The sequence below is a fragment of the Chiloscyllium plagiosum genome, unplaced genomic scaffold (genome assembly GCF_037043375.1).
Source record: "Chiloscyllium plagiosum isolate Xiang-an unplaced genomic scaffold, Cpla_swu_hap1 HiC_scaffold_21, whole genome shotgun sequence".
In the NCBI taxonomy this organism is placed as follows: domain Eukaryota; kingdom Metazoa; phylum Chordata; class Chondrichthyes; order Orectolobiformes; family Hemiscylliidae; genus Chiloscyllium; species Chiloscyllium plagiosum.
The window spans coordinates 31,162,339-31,184,923 of NW_028270159.1; the positions used below are offsets into that span (position 1 = coordinate 31,162,339).

General features: G+C 41.4%; 1 long non-coding RNA gene across 1 annotated transcript in view; it reads left to right on the forward strand.

Annotated features, from left to right (window-relative positions):
* The window catches only part of LOC148146121 (uncharacterized), a 119,629-nt gene extending 110,069 nt beyond the window's left edge, over positions 1 to 9,560 (forward strand). Inside the window, exon 3 of the long non-coding RNA XR_015760727.1 lies at positions 9,540 to 9,560. This is a non-coding gene — a long non-coding RNA (uncharacterized LOC148146121). The remainder of the gene's footprint in view (positions 1 to 9,539) is intronic.
* The last annotated feature ends 13,025 nt before the right edge of the window (positions 9,561 to 22,585 follow it).

The following is a 22,585-nucleotide window of genomic DNA, read 5'->3' on the forward strand; positions in this document are numbered from 1 at the left end:
GAGAGTCATACAGTTTTATATGATGCCTTTCCAAACCGTCATATCCACACCGTCATCAAGCAACCATCCAATGTAGTCCTATTTTCCAACACTTGGCTCACAATCTTCTATGCTATGGCATTTCAAGTGTTCATCCAAACATTTCTAAATGTTGCTTTAGTTCCTGCTTTTACCACCCTTTCAGGCAGAGAGTTTCAGATGCCCAGCAATCTTTGGGTGAAAAATGCCTTCCTAAATCCCCTCAAAATCCCTGCTCCCCACCTTAATTTTATGTCTCCTGGTTACTGACCCCCTTTACTAAGGGGAAGGTTTCTCCTTAACTATCCTGTCTGGACATTTCCTCACTTATATGTCTCAATCAGATCATCCCCTCTGCCTTTTCTGCTCCAAGGACTACCAAATTAATCTCTTGTTATAGCTGAAATTCTCTAGCCCAGGCAGCGTCCTGGTGAATCATGTCTGTATCCTTTTTAGAGCAATTATATCCTTCCTATAGTGTAGTGACAGGAACGGCACACAGTTCTCCAGCTGTGTCATAAATAACAATGTAAATAGGTTTATTATAACCTTCTTCCTCTTGTATTCAATGCCTTGACTAATAAAGGCAAGTATCCCATATAGCTTCTTAACCACTTTATCTACCTGTCAACTTCAAGGATCTATACACCAAGACCCTCTGATCCTTTATTCTTCCTATGGTCGTACCATTAATCATATACTCCCTTGCTTTGTTAGTGCTCCCCAAGTGCATCACTTCACACTTTCAGGATTGAATTCCATTTGCCACTGTTCAGCCCGTCTATGTTATCCTAGAGTCTAAGGCTTTCCACCTTACTCTTTACTACATAAGCAATTTTTGTGTCATCTGAAAACTTACTAATCAAACCTCCTACATTCATGTCTAGATCATTAAGGAACACAAGAAACAGCAAGGGGCCCAGCATTAAAACCTATGTGATGTCACTGGACACAGGCTTTCAGTCACAAAAAACAATCCTTGACCATCACCATCTGCTTCCTGCCACTGAACCAGTCTCAGGTTTAATTTGTCAAATTGCCAGGGATTCCATGAGACTCACCATCTCGACTAATTTCTCATGTGACACATTGTCAAAAGCCTTTGCAAAGGTCACATAGACAACATTAACTGCACTACCTTCATCTACACATCTAGTCACCTCCCTGAAAATTTAAGTCAAACTTGTCAGACATGATCTCCCCAGGCAAAACCATGTTGACAATCCTCTATTAATCCTTACCTCTCCAAGTGGAGAGGCATTCAAACTGGAATCCCATTATCAAATACATCGATTTGGACCCTATTTACCAAGCTCTCAGAAAAAGAACCGGAAATGACATCATCCACCACAACAGACCAAGACACACACATAGCAAGTGGGACAGAACACCAGCGCTTCATCGGAGGCTCACTGATAATGTTACCTAGCATAGTGACAAAACGTCTGAGAACAAATCTGCCAGCTCAGTGAGCAAACTTACAACCTGATTAATACAATCTCTCTGAATGGTTTCAAAATATTTCTCTACCACTGATGTTAGATTCACTGACCTATCGCTCCTTTGTTTATATCTACCAACCTTCTTGAATAATGATGGCACCTGAGCTGTCCTCCAGTCCCCTGGTACCTTTCCTGTGTCCAGAGAGGATCTCAAATTTATTATCATTGCCGCTACAATCTCCTCCCTTGCCTCCCACAGCAGCCTGGCATACATCTCATCAGGCATGGGAGTTTGAGTTTCCAGCCTGCTAGAACTGCTAATACCGCCTCCCTCTCAATTGTAATTTGTTCAAGTACATCACAGTTCTCTTCCCTGATTTCTAAACCTACATATTTCTCCTCCATAGTGAACAGAGATGCAAAGTACTCATTTTAAAACCTCACCTATGTTTCCTGGCTCCATTTACAGTTTGTTTTTTTATGATCCCTATTTGACCCTACTCTTTTAGGTCAGCGTCTAATCTTTGATTTACATCTGAAGCACCGTCAGAGATTTTATTAAAGGTGCATTATAGGGGGGGATCTAAGATGGCGGCGATCTGAGAAGATCACACTGCAGAGCTTCGCATCGCAGCAGGAGCAGGACGGTCCTTTAACCCACCCAACCCAGGTCATCAGGATTTCTTGGGGTGTTGGAAAGATTGTGGAGCCCCAAGAAACATTTAAAAATTGACTTACCTGTATTTTCAGCTGTCCAGAAATGCCTAAAAAGGGAGGAGGAGCAGCTGAGGCCGGGCCTGCAGCTCAGCCTGCAGCAGCCTCTGAGCAGATTACTCTCCAGGACCTGGTGAACCAGCTCTTGAAATCTCACGAGATGTTGGGGAAACAGATTGAAGAGAAGTTGGCTTATCTCTCTCATGCTGCAGAAGCATGAGCAGCAGCTGAGAGACCTGGAGAAGAGGAAGGATGAGGTAGAGCACAGGGTCACAGTGATGGAAGCTGATGCCAGTTCATTCAAGGAAGAGATCCAAGCCCAGAAGACATAGGTTCGTAATTTGCGTGACCAAGTGGATGATCTTGAAAACAGGGGCGGGAGAAAAAACATTCGGATCATCATCTGACTGATGGTAAGGAAGGTGAGCGGCCTGCGGAATTTGTTGAAGATTGGCTTCCGAAATTCCTTGACTTGGAGACTGGCATGAGAGGATTGAAGATAGAGAGGCCTCACCGGGTTGCAGCATGGAGCTCGGGTCTGGGTCAACGCCCTCGTCCTTTCCTGGTGCGGTTCCATCATTACTGGGATAAGGAGAGAGTCATGGAGGCTTCCAGACTCCAGGGGAAGGATCCAAAGGCCCTAATTTACGAGGGGCCTAAGATCATGTTTTTTCAGGACTTTTCAGCGGCGGTGATCCAGAAACGAAAATCGTATGACGGTGTCAAGAGAAGACTGAAGGAGATGGGATTCAGTACTCCCCGAGATACCCGGCAGTGCTTCGGATCACCTTAGATGGATCCATGCATCTCTTTGACACATCGGAGAAGGCAAGAGACTTTGAGGACAAATAACCTAATTTAAACAATTGTAGTATGTATAAATATCGTTGCTTGGGTATACGTTTATCGTTCTGTAAAAGAAATGGTGGAAATCCAGTTGGAGCTTTGTTTTTCCCCTTTTTTTACCTCTATTGATAATAATTTGGTTCAAACTATGTCTGACGGTGGTTAAGATGTACATTTTAAATTTCTAAGTTAGGACATACCAAAGGGTGGGTGGGGTATTTATTCCCCCTTTTTTTATAAAAGAATGTTTTTTTATTCATATTGATATTCTATGGGGTGTTTATTCTTTTTAGCTTGTGCTTGCAATGCGGCTCTAGCTGGGAGAAGTGAGATGGTTAGATGCCTATTTATGGGCAGTTCGGAATGGGTACTTTCCCCCTCCGGGCAGGGGGTGAGTTCCCCTACTCAGCACTATTGGCACTTTATATATTGGTTTGTTTGCTGGTTTTTGTTGTTTTTTATTTTTAATAATTTTGTATGTTTGTTAAATGTCGTGGTTTTAGTTTATGTAGTTTTTATATTTGGTGGATCATGCGACACTAAGGCTCAGCAATTTGTGGTTTGGGTTCCTCCTCTCTGGAATTTAAATGTAATTGCAGTTTATGGCTAATGATTTGATTAAATGGGGTACCTGGAATATCAAGGGAAGTCACTCACCAATTAAGAGGAAGAAGGTACTCTTGAGTCTTAGAAAGGAAAAGGTGGATATTGCTTTGTTACAGGAGACACATTTGGATGACAAGGAGCATTTGAAATTACAGCAGAATGGCTTTGACCGAGTTTATTTTTCATCATTTAATACCAGAAGTAGGGGAGTGGCTATATTGGTTAGGAAAACTCTCTCATTTAAATTGTTGGAATGTGTTAAAGACACATACGGGAGGTTTGTAATTCTGAAAGCCTTGATAAATGGGGAAGAATATGGCATTTTAAATGTTTATTGTCCCCCAGCTCATCCTCTTAAATTCTTGGTAGATGCTTTTTCTAAACTGATAAGTCTCAAGTCTCGGCAAAGCATTATAGGGGGAGATTTTAACTGCCTCATGGACCCCACAGTAGACAGGTTACCTAAAGGTCCCTTGATACCCTCTGCACAAACTAAACAGTTATTGGGTTTGTGTGGGGAATTAGGATTGGTGGACGTCTGGAGGTGTCTCCACCCTACAGGTAGAGATTTCACGTTTTTCTCCAATCCGCATAGATGTCACATGAGGATTGATTTTTTTCTGACCCCTGCAGTAACCCTAGATCTGGTGGCATCCTGTATGATTGGTAATATTGCCTCTCTGATCATGCTCCAGTGAACCTCATGTTTAAAATTAATGATGTTACAGTGGATTCAAGGTACTGGCGAATGGACCCCTTTATTCTCATGGACAGCAAGCTTGTGGAGTATTTAATAGACAATAGACAATAGGTGCAGGAGTAGGCCATTCAGCCCTTCGAGCCTGCACCGCCATTCAATATGATCATGGCTGATCATTCCTAATCAGTATCCTCTTCCTGCCTTATCTCCATAACCCTTGATTTCACTATCTTTGAGAGCTCTATCCAACTCTTTCTTAAATGAATCCAGAAACTGGGCCTCCACTGCCCTCTGGGGCAGAGCATTCCACACAGCCACCACTCTCTGGGTGAAGAAGTTTCTCCTCATCTCTGTCCTAAATGGTCTACCCCGTATTTTTAAGCTGTGTCCTCTGGTTCGGCACTCACCCATCAGCGGAATCATGTTTCCTGCTGCAAGAGTGTCCAATCCTTTCATAATCTTATATGTGGAGAAAGTGAGGTCTGCAGATGCTGGAGATCAAAGTTGAAACTTTATTGCTGGAACAGCACAGCAGGTCAGGCAGCATCATCAATCAGATCCCCTCTCAGTCTTCTAAACTCAAGGGTATACAAGCCCAGTCGCTTCAGTCTTTCAGCGTAAGGTAATCCTGCCATTCCAGGAATTGACCTCGTGAACCTACGCTGCATTCCCTCAATAGCCAGAATGTCTTTCTCAAATTTGGAGACCAGAACTGCACACAGTACTCCAGGTGTGGTCTCACCAGGGCCCTGTACAGCTGCAGAAGCACCTCTTTGCTTCTATACTCAATTCCTCTTGTTATGAAGGCCAGCATGCTATTAGCTTTCTTCACTACCTGCTGTACCTGCATGCTTGCCTTCATTGACTGGTGTACAAAAACACCCAGATCTCTCTGTACTGCCCCTTTACCTAAATTGATTTCATTGAGGTAGTAATCTGCCTTCCTGTTCTTGCCACCAAAGTGGATAACCATACATTTATCCACATTAAACTGCATCTGCCATGCATCTGCCCACTCACCTAACTTGTCCAGGTCACCCTGTAATCTTCTAACATCCTCATCACATTTCACCCTGCCACCCAGCTTTGTATCATCAGCAAATTTGCTAATGTTATTGCTGATACCATCTTCTACATCATTAACATATATTGTAAAAAGCTGCGGTCACAGCACAGATCCCTGCGGTACCCCACTGGTCACTGCCTGCCATTCCGAAATGGAGCCGTTTATCACTACCCTTTGTTTCCTATCAGCCAACCAATTTTCAATCCAATCTAGTACTTTGCCCCCAATACCATGCGTCCTAATTTTACTCACTAACCTCCTGTGTGGGACTTTACCAAAAGCTTTCTGAAAGTCCAGGTACACTACATCTACTGGATCTCCCTCGTCCATCTTCAGAGTTACATCCTCAAAAAATTCAAGATTAGTCAAGCATGATTTCCCCTTTATAAATCCATGCTGACTCTGTCCTATCCTGTTACTACTATCCAGATATGCAGTAATTTCATCCTTTATAATAGACTCCAGCATCTTTCCCACCACTGAGGTCAGACTAACTGGTCTATAATTTCCTGCTTTCTCTCTCCCATCTTTCTTAAAAAAATGGTATAACATTAGCCACCCTCCAATCCTCAGGAACCGACCCCGAATCTATCGAACTCTGGAAAATAATGACCAACGCATCCACAATTTCCCGAGCCACCTCCTTCAGTACCCTGGGATGTAGACCATCAGGCCCTGGAGACTTATCAACCTTCAGACCTAACAGTCTCTCCAACACCAAATCCTGGCAAATTTCTCTAGGGAATTTCGGGCATTCCTAGACATCAACATAGGCTCAGTTGATAGCTCATCTGTTCTCTGGGAAACTGCCAAAGCTTATGCCAGAGGGTTAGTTATTTCATATCCCACAAGTAGGAAGTGGCAGAAGGGTGAGCAGCAACGTCTCCTTGAAGCACGGTTGAAGGCAGCCGAGAAGGCCTACTTTGACAGGCCCTCGTTGGTCAAACTACAGAGGATTACGGCACTGCGGTCTGCACTAAATTCCGTGCTCACACAGACTGCAAAGAAGGAGCTGGCTTTTGCAAAGCAAAGGTTATACGAGCATGGTGACAAGCCAGGCAAATACTTAGCATACCTTGCCAGAAAGAGAAGTGCCCCACAAACCATTACAGCGATTAGGGAAGGGTCTGGGAACCTAACATGTGATTCTAAAAAGATTAATGTGGCGTTCCAGAGATTCTACTCTAAGTTATATCAGTCTGAGAATTGTGAGGAAGGACAGACCAAAATGGAATCCTTTTTTAGAGATCTGAAGCTCCCGGGTGTGACTCCCGAACAACAGTCCGTTCTCAATGCCCCATTATCAGAGCAAGAAGTGCAGGAAGCTGTGAGGCAGCTTCAGAATGGAAAGGCACCCGGTCCTGATGGACTTCCCAGTGAATTCTATAAGGAATTTATAAGTATACTGTCAGGCCCGATGCTGAATATGTTTAATGATTCATACAGTCATGTTTGTCTCCCACCATCTCTGAGAGAGGCCAATATTTCACTTATCCTTAAAAAAGGGAAGGATCCGGAAGACTGTGCTTCATAAAGGCCCATCTCGCTCTTAAATGTGGACTTTAAGATCCTCTCTAAGGCTCTTGCGTTAAGGCTGGAGACTGTGTTACCCTCTATTATTAAAGAGGATCAGACGGGCTTCATAAAGGGTCGCAGATCCTCCAATAACGTTAGGAGGCTGCTTAACGTAATTCAAGCATGCCAACAGCAGTCAATACAGGGATTGGTGATTTCTTTAGATGCAGAGAAGGCATTTGACCAAGTTGAGTGGCCGTACCTTTTCTATACTCTAGACCGGTTTGGTCTGGGTGAAGTTTTCATAAGATGGGTAAAGGTTCTCTACAGTGTACCTCTCACTGCAGTCATTACCAATGGGGTACGATCAAACAATTTTAATATTTCTAGGGGCAGCCGGCAGGGCTGTCCCCTTTCACCATTACTTTTTACGATGGTGATTGAACCGTTGGCAGAGGCCATTCGTGGGGATCTCAATATATCAGCTCCAGAAGTGGGGTCAAAATTACATAAGATCTCGCTATATGCAGATGATGTTCTAATTTTCTTGACAAATCCAGCAGTTTCAGTGCCTTGCCTGATACAATGCATTCACGCATTTGGCGCTTTTTCAGGGTATAAAATTAATTTTGCTAAATCAGAGGCTATGCCTATGTGTGGTCTTACGAAAGAATTGGCCCTTGAGAGTGACTATAGATTCCCATCTAGGTGGTCACGGGGGGGGAGGTTTGTGTATTTGGGCATATTCATTACTCCAGTTCTGGATTGGCTGTTCAAAGCCAATTTTACTCAATTATTTGAAAAAATTAAACAAGATCTCCAAAGATGGGAGGCACTTCCAGTCTCATGGTTGGGTCGGATAGCGCTTATTAAGATGAATATTCTCCCTCGTTTGCTATACCCTATACGGATGCTCCCCCTGATTTTCAATAAACAAACACTCAGGAGACTGAACAGTTGGTTCAGCTCCTTTATCTGGCACCATACACGGCACCTCATTAAATTAGCCAAACCGCAGTTGCCTCACAGTTTGTGGGGAGTAGACCTTCCGGACATTAAAAATGACCAATTCAGCTCACTTTTGACCTACGTAAGTGATTGGGTTTGTGGGGACCCTCTTTCAATATGGCTAGATATCAAAGCCTCCCAGGCAAGGTGCCCCCTTACCAGTTTGCTGTTTTTGGACAAGGTGAGGACAGTTAGGGAATATTGCCATAACCCAATAGTCATCAATACTGTTGAAGCATGGAGGGAAATTCGGCAGAGGGAAGGTAATATTGGCAAAACATCTTTGTTAACACCTTTAGTGGGTATGCCGAATTTTCAACCAGGTATGATAGATTCAGGATTTAAACGTTGGGCAGCTAGGGGTATATCTTGCATGGGTGATTTATTTGAGGGAGATGTAATGATGTCCTTCGATCAGTTAGTACGGAAGTATGAGTTACCTCTTTATTTTTTTCAAGTTAGGGATTTTATTCAAAAAAAGACCACATTTTTGACTGATGCTACAAATCTGATATAGAAAGAGGGGTACTAAGGGCTAAGAGTACACTCTCTGTCAGTACTTTATATCACCAATTGGGGGGTGCCACCTCAGATGAATCTGATCAACTCTGCAAGATGTGGGAAAGAGAGCTGGGTGTTGAAGGTTCTTCAGAGGCATGGGAGGATATTTGGGAGAATGCAAGGAAGATATCAATTTGCAATAGGACCATGCTTTACAGCTGAAGATTCTCCACAGGGTCCACTTAGCTCCAGACAGTTTGTCAAAATTTAAACCAGGGGTATCTTCAGCATGTCCCAAGTGCAAGGTCTGCATGGGTACTCTTACCCATTGTCTTTGGTCTTGTGACAGGCTTCAAACATATTGGAGGGCTGTAGTGGGTGCATTGGAGAGGATTTTAGGTGTAGGGTGGAGAAGGACCCTATTTCTCTCCTTTTGGGCCTATCCATTGTATTTCCTGCAGACTCGCATAAGGCAAAACTTTTCAATATTCTTACATTCTGTGCAAGGAAGAATATCTTGCTAGGTTGGATATCAGAAACCTCCCCACCCCCTCCGTAGGCCTGTTGGGTTAGCGGAAGATTGTTATGGAGCATATTCCCTTGGACTTTCTCACAAATATGGTACACCACAAAACTGAGAATTTTTACGAGACATGGCAACCATTTTTGAAATACCTGGACACAGATTTATCTGCCACACTAACAAGGGCTTTTATATAGCCGTAACAATTGTGTTTCATGAGTCCAATATCCAGGGAGAAGGAACTGTGAATGTATGAGTGTTTTGTTTGGCTGGGCTGAATTATTACTATTTATTTGTTTGTTGTTAGGTATTTATTTAGTTAGTTAAATAGCTAGTTTAGGTTTTTTTTTTAAATTTTATACTTCTCTATATATGTTTATACATTCATATAGGAGGGTGGGTTGGGGAATTTTTTTATTATTTGGGTTTGGTTTTGTACTATTTTTGTACTGTTTTGAATTGCATTGTTTTGTATTTGTAGTAATATTTAAAAATCTATTTTTTCTTAATAAAAATATATTATTATGAAAAAAGGTGCATTATAAATACAAGCCATTGTTGCTCCAAGGTGATTACTGTATCTCAATCTTATTCTACTAGATTTCTACAGGAACAAGAGACATGCTGACCAAAAGAAAAATCCAAGATCATTGATAGATTGCATTTTCTGTGTTTGAAACTTCTGAAACCATGAATACGTTCCTCAGATTGGACACGAGGGAGGAAATCAGCAATGAAAAGATGAACAAAACTTTGTTGGGTTTAGTCTCTCAGTCAATGTGCAATCACAAAGAAACAAAACTGAACTTGGTAACTTGATATTTAGATTTAATTTTCATCTTTTGGAGTAGAAATCATATTATTTTCGAACTTCCCACTTGGCTTTCAATGTAAATATACATGATTGGATTGATTATTTCATGGTGGACGTATTTCTGCTCATTTTGCATCGGCTCATTCAGAATAGGTGAGAAAAGGCCTATCAGGCTCCAGTTAAGCATGTCCCCTGATAAGCTCCTCGGATGCTGCCTGAATTGCTGTGCTCTTCCAGCACCACTGATCCAGACCCTGATTTCAAAAGTCAAGCCAGGGAAGCTGTACCAGATCTTGTGTCCAATTCCCATCTCTGAGGAGGAAGTTGGAAAATCAGGTCAGAATTAAAGGAAATCATCAGCTCACTGCCCAACTTGGCTTTCCCTCCTTGCCATTAATGTAGTTGTTTAACCTTTTCACCACATTCATATAGTTCCTGGTTGCTTTTCCTGGTATCTTCCCCAATTCCATGTGGACAGTGTTGGTAGGTCCAATAAAACTTAGTAAGTGGTTATGAATTCCCCAGTAGACAGATGAAGGTTTATGTAGGCGGCACGGTGGCACAGTGGTTAGCACTGCTGCCTCACAGCACCAGAGACCCGGGTTCAATTCCCGCCTCAGGCGACTGACTGTGTGGAGTTTGCACGTTCTCCCCGTGTCTGCGTGGGTTTCCTCCGGGTGCTCCGGTTTCCTCCCACAGTCCAAAAATGTGCAGGTTAGGTGAATTGGCCATGCTAAATTCCTCCTAATGTTAGATAAGGGGTAAATGTAGGGGTATGGGTGGGTTGCGCTTCGGCGGGGCGGTGTGGACTTGTTGGGCCGAAGGGCCTGTTTCCACACTGCAAGTAATCCAAGTAATCTAAATATAGCTTGGTAGGGGAATGGGTCTGCGTGAGGTACTTTCCGTATGTCTGTGTGGACATGTTGGGCCAATTGGCCAGTATCCACACAGTAGGGTGATTTCTGATTCTAGGGGACCTTCTCCCTCCTTATACACTCCCACTTCAATCCCTTTGTAAGATTTAGTGCCTGCCAAGGTTTCTGGTTCCTACACCAATTTTTGGGACACTTCTGCCCCTTTGAATGCTCAGCCATTTTTCTGATGCTACAGTGAAGACTCCACTGTAAACCTTCTGAGACTGTGTGTGGGGGTATTAAGGAATTCTCCACTATATAGAATGTAGAACAGTACAGGAACACGCCCTTCAGTCCACCATGTCTGTGCCAACCATGGTGCCATTCTAAACTAACCCCATCTGCCTGCACATGGTCCTTATCCGTCTGTTCCCTGCCTGTTCATGTGTTTGTCTAAAACACCTCTCAAATGTCACTAACATATCTGCTTCTACCAGCTCCCTGCAGTGGCATGTTCCTACCACTCTCTGCATAAAGACTTGCCTCGCACATCTCTTTTAAACTTACCCCATGGTATTTGACATTTTCATCCAAGGAAAAGATTCCGACTATCCACACTATCCATGCCTTTCATAATTTCATATACAGTACTTTTATCAGGTCGCCCCTCAGCCTCTGATACTCTAGTGAAAACAATCCATGTTTGTCCAACTTCTCCTTATAACTAATACACTTTAATGCAGGCAACACTCTGGTAAACCTCTCGCATCCTCTCCATAAGTCTGGACATTCTTCCTACAATATAGTCTTCAGAACGGCACACAATACCCCTAGTGGCTGAACAAAAGTTTATGCAGCAGTAACATGACTTGTCAAATTTTATACTAAATGTACTGTCTGTCGAAGGGAAGTATCCTGTATGCCTTCCTTACCACCTTATCCACTTGTGTTCCACTTTCAGGGAGCTATGGATGCCAAGGTCCCTCTGTCTATCAATGCTCCTAAGGATCTTGCCACTTACTGTATACTTTCCTCTTGCATTTGACCACCCAAAATGTATCATCTTACACTTACCCAAATTAAACTCCTTCTACCATTTCCTTCTACCAGTTGTCTGCAAATCTTACTAGTCAGACCCCCTATATTTTCATCCAAATCATTTATATATCAAACAACAAAGGTCCCAACATTGATCCTTGTGGAACACCACTGGTCACAGACCTTCAGTCAGAAAAACGTCCCTCCACAACTAACCCCTGTCTTCCATGACAAAGCCAATTTTGATCCAATTTACCAATTCACTAAGGGTCCCATGTGAACTTAATCTTCTGGTCTAACCTATCACGAGGGACCTTGTCAGATGCTTTACTGAAGTCCATGTAGATGAACATCCACTGCCATACTTTATCAATTACCTTTCTTACTTCCTCAAAAAACTCAAGCATATTTGAGAGAGTGGTGGCAGAAATTCTTCTGGGAACCGATGTGCTTTCAAAATAACCCGCAATCCTGGGAAATGAGTTGGGTTTAAGATGATTTCAGAGAGGTGGAGGTGGGGAGAGCAAGTTCTGTTCTGTTGGGGCTCCACCCAAACAGGATTTTTTAATGTGAGCAAATACAGTGCTATTTGATAATACTTTATTTTCTTCCTTTTAACCCACTTATTTATTTTGACAATCAAAAGCTGTGACTCAATTCCAAGCTGAGCTATTAATAATCAAGTTCCATTCTCTAAACTGATTAATCGCATCAATTCATTAATGCTGTTCTAACAACATATGTGGTATAGGATTGCATTGCTTGGGAACCTAGGTCAATGAGGAGAAAGTGAGGTCTGCAGATGCTGGAGATCAGAGCTGAAAATGTGTTGCTGGAAAAGCGCAGCGGGTCAGGCAGCATCCAGGGAACAGGAGAATCGACGTTTCGGGCATAAGCCCTTCTTCATTCCTGAAGAAGGGCTTATGCCCGAAACATCGATTCTCCTGTTCCCTGGATGCTGCCTGACCTGCTGCGCTTTTCCAGCAACACATTTTCAACCTAGGTCAATGTATTAGACAAGAAGTGGAAATTACATCCTGTGTTAAGTAAGCAAGTAAATCTCCCACTAAAAAAACTTCCTAACAACTTTGGTGGAAGAAAATACTTCATTCAATTGATATGGCGCAATGCATGTAAAGAACGCTCAGAAATTCAGCTTCCTGATTTGTATTCGCAACTATAAAAATACAATTTGATTAAAGCCAGGTAAATCAACCATATATAAGCACTAGCACCCCAAAGTTGAAAAACAGCACAGAATGTACTCTGGGTGAGGGATTCCAATGTCCAACACCAAGAGTGGCTCGGCAGCAGCACTACCGATTGAGCTGGTTGGGTCCTAAAGGGCCTAGCTCCTAAACCGGGTCTGTGGCGGGTGGTGAAGGAAATAATACATGACCTCATTGAGGAGAGAGGCCAGCTCTCTGGGAGGGTGAATGGGACGCTGCAGGGTAAGTGAGTTTATAAAATGGGATGCAAGAGGAGAGGCAAGCTAGGGGAGAGAGGGGATGCAAACAAGGAAAAATGGGAGCTCGAAACTGGAAGGAGACAAGGGATGTAAACTGGCAGGAGAGCGCTGCAAAGTGGGGGAGAGAAAGGGGCTATAATCTGGAGGGGAGAAGGACTATAAAGAGGCACAGGGTCTGAAAGAGAGGGGAGTGTGGATGCAAAAGGCAAGAATAGTTTTAAAGATTTCAACAAAGAAATATCCAGCTGAGTGGGAATGGGAAAACTGAGGTAACATGCTCTTGCACATTAATGTGGAATCTCTATATTAAAGCTGTGGGAGTTCAGGATCTTCTGTACAGAAAGAAAATGTAATGCAAGGTATTGTAATGAACACAGTGTCAATTGTATAATTTAATATTGTGTAGTTTTATTTCATAAAGCTTTGTATTTACGTCTAAAGTAGACCACTCACTCCTTCCAGCCTATTCAACCATTCAATGACATCATAGCTGATCTGTGGCCTAATTCCACTTACCTGCCTTTGGCCCATATCCCTTACTGAACAAAAACTCTCAGTCTCGGATTTAAAAATAATTAGCATCCACTACCATTTCTGGAAGAGAGTCCTAAGCAACTCCCACTCTTTGTTTGCAGAAGTGTTTCCCAATATGTCTCCTGAATGGTATGGTCCCAATCGTTAGAACATGCTTCCTAGTTCTAAAATCCCCAACCAATGGAAATAGTTTATCTTTACCTATCCTGTCTTTTCCTCTTAATAAATTGAAGACTTTGATCAGACCACTCCTTAACTTTCTAAATTCAAGAGCAAATATGCTTAATTTAGTAAAATCTCTCCCTCATTTCATAACTCTTGAAGTCAGGGACCATTCTTGTAAACCTACCTTGTACTTGCTCTAAGGCCAATAGATCCTTCCTGAGGTGTGGTACCTAAATCTGCTCCCAGTACTCCAAATGGAGTCTAAGCACGGTTTTGTGCAACTGCAGCATAACTTCTGCATCCTTGTACTCCAATTCTCTAGATATAAAGGCCAGCAAACCATTAACTTTCTGGATTTTTTTTGGACCTATCTGTGGCATTTTAAAGATCTGTACACCCAAGTCTCTTTTGGCATCCACTGCACTTAACATAATACCATCAAGAAAATGGTATTTATCCTTTCTTGGTCCAAAAGGATAAGCTCGCACTTGCTTACATTGAACTCCATCTGCAACAGTTTTGCCCATTCAGTCATCGATTAATATCTGTTTGTAATTTTAAGCTATCATCTACTTTGTCTACAATGTTGCCTAACTGTGTGTTAAAGAACCTGACATTTGTCTTTAATGACTGCATAAAAGACAAATGTACAACCACGAAACTGTCCCCTCACCAATCTGTGGGTTTAGGCTATTGTGTAAATACTTTAAAAAACATTACTAATGTATGCCTATTGTCTCATGCCTCTTTCAATATGACCATGCCAAGGAAATAAATACATTCCTCATGTATTGTGGCTTTAGGTTTAATGGAGCAGTGATGTTTATTGGAGATATTGCTGGATTCTTTTAATTCTGCTTCTGTTCTGAATCCCCCATATATCAGCAGGAGTACAAAAGGTATTGTTCCAAGTGATTGTGTCATCTCTTGGAGGTGAGACTAAAAAAAAAGGCTCTGAAAACCAAGCCATAGCCCTCAAAAACCAAAGAATAGAACTTGAGAAATGTCAAGAGGTGCTCTTTGAGAAAAAGGCCAAAATAAAAAGTACACTAATCATCCCAATGATCTTCTCCCATCAGCTGCCTGGGCAGCGTATTGAAATATTTCTTGTGTACAGTGTCTATGTATGGAACAGCTTCACCAGCCACTACTACAGCAGGCATCAGTCTTGTCCCCTAAGATCTCTGAGCATCTTTGTCCCTTGCTATGGAGGGTGGAGTAGTGGAAGGTGAATGAGCCTTGTGCTAATGTTCTCAGTCAATGCCCAGTTGTAAATATTAATTAACATACAGGGATGACGAGATTGAAAAGGTTACATTTCAGACTAAACGGGACTTCTTGCTATAAGCAGCTGTTGAATTGAGCTGCCAAAATGCAGAAGGTTAGCATTCCTAAACTGACACTTTAATTATGTGAGAATAAGGGGAGGCAATGGCCGAGTGATATTATCACTGGACTGTTAATCCAGAGACCCAGGTAGTATTCTGAGGACCTGGTTTCGAATCCCACCATGGCAGATGGTGGAATTAGAACTCAACAAATATCTGGAATTAAGAGTCTAACAGTGACCATGAATGCATTGTCGATTGTTGGAAAAATCCATCTGGTTCACTAAAGTCATTTAGGGAAGGAAACTGCTATCCTTACCTGGTCTGGCCTACACGTGACTCCAGATCCACAACAACATGGTTGACTCTTAACAGTTAGGGATAGGCAATAAATGCTGGCCTAGCCAATGATGCCCTCATCCTATGAATGAATAAAAGAAAATAGAGGGTGACATCATAACTATGGTTAACAACACAAATTTAATCCAGGAGGAAGTATAAACAATTAAGGACATTAGCAGTACTCAAGGAGCCTGCTTGTATCCAATGAAATTTAATTATGATGGTGGAAAGTTTCCAATATGATTAGTTAAACGAACTAATGGAAACTCAGTCAAGACTGCCCGTAAAGTGAGTTAAAGATCAGATGATCAACTGAGCCCAGAGCAATATCAAAGGACCATGTCAGGCTTCAACTTCACATGGAGACATCAGAAAACTTGACATCATGAGCTGAAACCTACAAAGGTCCCCAATTGTATTTGTTGCCAAAGTTAAATGCAGAAAGTGTAATCAGATGGAAAATGCATTAGACCAGTCATTATTTTTAAAAGGTATTGCAGGCATTCCTAGCTAACACAGTTATATGATAACATCACTCAGGAAATTAGTTTTACCCATACTTCCTCACTACACATAAAGGAACAATCTGAAGCCTCTGCTCAGACTTTTAACTATAATTAGAACAGAGGAGGAGAGAAGAAGTGGCTATTGAACAAGAATTCAGCTTCCTGAACTGTTCCCAAAACACTTCAGCTTGGAATCTGGCTTTTGTCTGATTCCAAAGGCATTCTATTTACAATCTGGTCAATTAGAGGTCAGACGAGTTCACTGAAACCACTTGTCCAAATTAGAAATCAAAGTGGATGGATGGCTTCCCTGTTGTGCGAATTCTGTTTAAGCTACTGTGGCTCTAAAATTCCATTTTTTTAGATGTTCTGAGAGACCAGGCCACACATAGACACTAGTATTTGAATTTTAAGTGAGAATGTTGAACATTTACATTTTAAGACAATTGTGCTGTCATTTTGAAAATAGAAAGTTTCTGCTTTTTAAACAAGTTCCTCTCTAATTTACCCACTCACGAGATCACACACTGACGCCTGCAACTCATGAAAAAATAAAGAAGTGGTGACATTCACTGACGATTGCATTGTGTTCAAATACCGTTCATGACTTTCTAGATATTAAAGCAGTACATGGCCACATGAAGGTTTAGATAACATCCAGGATTGGAATAATAAGTGGCAAAACAAAAATTGACATTCAATAGCCTTGATCTCACCGAATCTCCCACCACCACCAAGCTGGACGTTACAATTAACCAGAAATGAAACTGGTTTGGTCCCATATACATCATGGCAGATCAGATTATGGGAATGCTGCAGCTCCCATTTCAGCAACAAGTTTCACCATGTACAAGTGACAAATCAGGAATACGATTAAATACAGTCCAATTATCTAGTACAATGTAATTCCAATAACACACAGGAATTATTAGCACGTGCCACGCCAAAAGCCTGCCTGACCAGCACCCCATTTACTACCTGAAAAATAATCACTCTCTGTACTATTGGTACCATGGAAACAGTGGTGTGTCATTTACACAACACACTGTAGCAACTCACCATGGTTTCTTGACCAGCTCTTCCAAATGCAAAACTGATGGCCTAGAAGGATAAGGACAATGGAAGCATTGGGTTTGACCTCAAGGCATACACTATCTTATCTTTAAGATATAATATCATTATTCCTTCAATATTGTTCAGTCAAACCTCTGGAACTCCCTTTTTAATAACACTGCAAATCATGTGGACAGCAGCAATTCAAAAGGTGTCTCATCACCACCTTCTTAATGTCAATTAGGATGGGACAACAAATGCAAACTTTGCCAATGATAGCCCCATCCTATTAATCAATTCAAAATAACAGCACAACTAAAAGCTAGGAAGTTGCATTAATTTCATCAGCATCCAAATTGCAGTTTAAATGCTGGCAAATGGCATTAGATTAATTTAGGACACCTGCTCAGTATGGACAAGTTGGACTGAAGAGTCTGTTTCTGTGCTGTCCAATTCCAAGACCTTATAACTATGGCATTCAAGCACCAAAATTTATTCAAGCATTGTTGTCTTTTTGTGCTTTTAAGAATTATGGCAAATAAAATACCTCCCCAATTGCTGTAGTCAATTTCAACATCAAATACTCATCTATTTTAACTGGTTTCTTTCTGTTTCAAAATTATGACAAGGTTATCACAAACTCTGTCCTGTTACCTTTTCTTTAAATCCTTGCACAAGATTTGTGTGCATGTCAATCTCTAATTGCCCTAGAGAAGGGGGTGATGAGCTTGCTTCTTGAACCAATCCAGTCCATGTACTATAGATAGATCCACAATGTTGTTAGAGAGGGTGTTCCAGAATTTTGACCCTGTGACCGGCGATATATTTCCCAATCAGGATGGTGCGCAGCTTGGTGGGGAACTTTCAGGTAACAAGGTTCCCATATTTCTGCTGCCTTTGCCCTTCTAGATGGAAGAGGTTCCTGGTTTGGAAGGTACTTTCTTGGTGAACTGTTGCAGTACATCTTACAAAAGGCAGACAAAAATGTTTAACTTGTAGCGTTCCTTCATGTCAGGTTTAACACTCCAATTATGTTTGTTGTTCTACTATAACAAGTAGAAGTAGAGGCAGACTTCCACAAAGGAAAAACTCTGAGGAACTCAGACGATCATCATTACACATTGACAAGGAACAAGAAATACCAGCAAGACTTTATTAAAAATAATGAATTACACAAATTTTTATTCCAATTTGTAAATAGCACAATTTTAAGATAATACTTTTTCTGAACAAATTCAGATTTCAAGTGTCATTTCAAACATTCTGAACTAACTCAACTATGACTTGGAAGTTTAACTTTTTTGACACAACAATCAAAAACATTAATGTTATATTTAGAAGAATCAATATTCATTACATAGATGTTTAGGGGTGCAAGGTGGGGAAGGATAGCAGGACAATGTGTCATTATGAATGGAAGCCAATGCTGAACCAGTGATTGTTGGCAAAATGTTCATATTGAAATTAAATTATATGTCTCTTGAATCATGACAGATCGGATCCCCAAACTGAGATACACCTTTTACCTGCCCAATGAAGAAGTTGAGGCTACTCCATTGAATGTTTTTATGGCAAAGATAGAGAGATTTTTGAACAGTAAAGGAATTAAGAGTGAGCGGGTGAGTGGAGCTGAGTCCATGAAAAGATCAGCCACGATCTTATTGAATGGAGGAGCAGGCTCGATGGGCCAGATCCTACTCCCTCTCCTTCTCCTTCGGTTCTTACCGAGTCAATGCTACAACTGTCACACAGAGAAAGTAAGTATTATCGGAAAGTAACAATTCGGTCCTCCAAACTAGGTCTTATCTTTATGTTCCTTTTAGGATAAATGGGTTTAAATCCTTAACACTGGGACTGTGAGTGAAGTGACCACAATATTTAAAACTTTAAAATGTGTGAAAAGAGCCTATTTCTGAGCTTTGACATCTCTGGTGAGCCACATCATTGACACAAGTGGAACCAGACCAGTGTCATAGTTAACTGTGGGGTAAGGCTCAGGGCCAAAAACAGTCTATAATACTTTGAAGAAGAAATGTCACACAATACTTCAGGAGAATTTGTAGGACATAATTCTTTTTGGATAGAGTTACTCTATGGAGTTTTGAAATTCAATCAAATTCTCTCATGTCACATGACCAGATCACACTTGCATGCTGCAGAGACAATAATCTGTTTTCACTTTAGATTTTCATCTGGTTTTATCGAAACAGATTCAGGACATCAGGTAAAGTATTGATGCACTTACTCATCCTTATGATCACAATCCAGACAATTCACTCTATAGAGATATTTAAAAATGGCTAAGATCCCTGATTATCCATTTCACAAAATATCCCAGAAATGGGAGGATTGTAGAAATAGCACTGAAAGGCTCGAGGATAATTGCTGCCAAAATGACTTACTTGAATCCAATAATGATGACGGTCTCTCTTGCAAAAGACTTTTCTTAGAAATCAAGAAATCTGAAATTATGTGCCATACTTCTGTGAATCACTTTTCACTGCCATATAGGACATCAGGGACAAAGGGCATGATTTACCCCACTGCCGTTTCCTGAACTGACATTTTGTTGACTCAATTAAATTCTCTCTTATTTTTTTGTGCGTTGTCCTGATGCACATAACTTATGGCAAATGGATTGCTTTGACAGGATTGAAGATGAGAAACCATGATTGAAACATTGGACTGAATTTTGCATTCTTTTGCCGAAAATGTCAGTTTCTTGGAGTTTTCTGATGGACCTCTTGCTAGCGTAATGTCTCGCCACATCTTACCAAACTTGTGTCATTAACTAAAAGCAAAATATTGTGAATGCTGGAAATATGAATTAAAAAGAGAAAATGCTGGAAAGACTGAGCAGGTCTAGCAGCATCTGTGGAGTGAGAAAAACACAGCAGTAACATTTCAAGTCTAAACTGACTCCTCAGACTGAGCTTAGCTGCCCGGCTGCTGTGAGCTGGTAGGACCTGATTGACACCCAGTCACAATAGGTGAGAACCATCTTTGTCGTCGCTTGGTTTGCATTGTGGAGGCCAAGTGAACTAAGGTCTAGCCCTCACCCTCTTCCTAACAAACCAACTGAGCGAATAAATGTAGTGTGTTTACCACACAGACAGCTGGTTGATGTTAGATTGCTAACCATGCAGCAAGATATCCCTGCACACTCAGACAGATCCCTACTGAGAAGGAGGCTGTGTGTCTCCACTGAAGAGCACATCAATAGGGCAGGACTTACTGCCTTTAGGCTCTGGTTGAAGCACCAACCTGCAGATAGGCACAGCACAGAAAACCAAGGCAGTGCTTGGGTGCTGTGAGTATGTGGGTATGTGTTACGTCAGTGAGTGTTCAGAGAGTAAGCAAGCAGCCCCAGTATGTGACCAGGAGCTGGAAGTCTGCCCCTGAACGCCATTCAATGCTAATTGCCAGTGTGCCCTGCTTTTGAAGCGGCTTGTGAGTGGATCAGAGACGTGCCATGAGGAGTTGGCAATTATCAGATGCCAATAGCCTTGGATGAATGGTGCTCCTGTGGCTGGTGTCTATGGATTGTGCCAACATGGAGACTTTTCACACCCACTCTGACTTCCACAACGAGAATTCCAGGCGAGTTTGGAAATTGCTTATTAATGAGGCGAGAAGTGCAGTCAGTAAGATTGTTAATAAGCAATGATCCCCTTAAATCTGCTCCCGAGTGAGAATCTCACCACATCACCAAGTAGGTGTATAAAGAATGCAGTGAGTTGCTCCCAGATAGGCAGCACCAGTATTCTCCCATAATTCTGCCACTAAACCCATCATTTCCACATTATTTGAGCTCCTATACAATCCCACCCATTGATCTTTTTAGAATCTCTGTTATCAAATAATTTATTTTATACATGCCAAGAGAACAACACATTAAACAGGTATCACACAGTGACATAAGCTGAGGAAAATATCTATAAATGCAGCTTCACCATAGTAAGTTCATATAAGCACAACTAAAGTTACTATTGTACATCCAAATGGCAAAACTTGTAAAAACCAAAGGGAACCCTTCACACCCAACACATCACATCACTCACATACAGCAATCTATATATATTCTATTAAAAAATCAATGTATTGCTGTGATCTTATGATATTTGAGATTCAATAATGTTTTCAGCGATAAGGATTAACATACCAGCAATATTTTGGTGAGAGAGCCTATCTGGCCTCACAGTGATGGTCATGACATGGAGGTGGCGGTGTTGGACTGGGGTGGACAAAGCTAACGATTACACAACACAAGGTTATAGTCCCTTAGTTCCTTCCTGATGAAGGAGCATTGCTCTAAAAGCTAGTACTTTCAAATAAACATGTTGGACGACAACCTGATGTTGTGTGACCTTTAACTTTGACAATGATGAAGGAAGTAAAGGTCAGAATATCAGGAAAAGGAGCTCAAAGAGGTGACTTATCCAAATTACTTTGCGAACACTGCAAAGAGATCAATAAGACGTGATAATGGTCACCTCTCTCCAAATCTGTCATCAAGGATGTTCCTGAGCCCAACACAAGTTTCAGATAATGCACAAGTCAGCAAGAGCACAGCGTGATTCATTGTAGGAAGAGGATTCAGTAGATTGGACAGCTATTTTACAACAAGAGGAAAGGACAACACAACCAATTTGAAAGATCAAACAGCATACTGTCAGAAAAGAGGGAATTCAGGAAAGAAATGCTGCACAAGTTAAACCTGCAAACTTTTAAAGATTGATTCATATTCTATGATTTTTAAGGTACAAATGGATTGCACTTCTAATACTTTGAATTAAATCATAATATTGCAAGACAATGCGTAAGCGAGCACTGTAAACAACACAATATTTTCTATATCTACAGTTAAATACATTGGCTATTTATTTTATCTTATTCTTGAGTTTTGTTTATTTGCCTCCTTTCTTTATTGCTCCAGTCTTGTACCTCGGCACCTCCTCTTTCTCCTGTTGTGATTTCCCTTTTTCTTTTCTCACTCCAGCTTGCTGCTCACTCGTGCTGAAATCCAACTGGCTTCACTAACATTTTCCATCGCTCCCACACAAAATCAGCCAAGACAGAAGAAATGGTACCTAAAAATACCCAATGGAATCCAGACTGGGAATCCAGGTTTAACCACTGGCACTAAACCAGCAGCCCTGAGGCTAATAGCAGATCTACCACCATTTCAATTGGCATCAAATATAATTCATGACAGACTTGAGAATCATGTCCAAGTAAGTCAATTACTCACAACATAAGCAAGCTTACTCTGGCAAGAGCATATATCTGCACTGGCTCCGCATTGTTAACTCTGAGGGGCCCATTGAGAATGGGAAGGTTCTGTTTGCAGGGATGACATTTTGATGTTTCTCCTGAGTTGCTCTAATACAGCAACAAATGACATAAAGAACATTGCACCTCATGCTCTGAAGTAATTAAAGGTCAACACTTCTGTGTTGTTTTAAAAACTATTTCAAGTCAACATACGTCTTTCTTTTGGTTTACCCTTTAAAACCAAAATAACATTTCATTGTGAACAGTTGT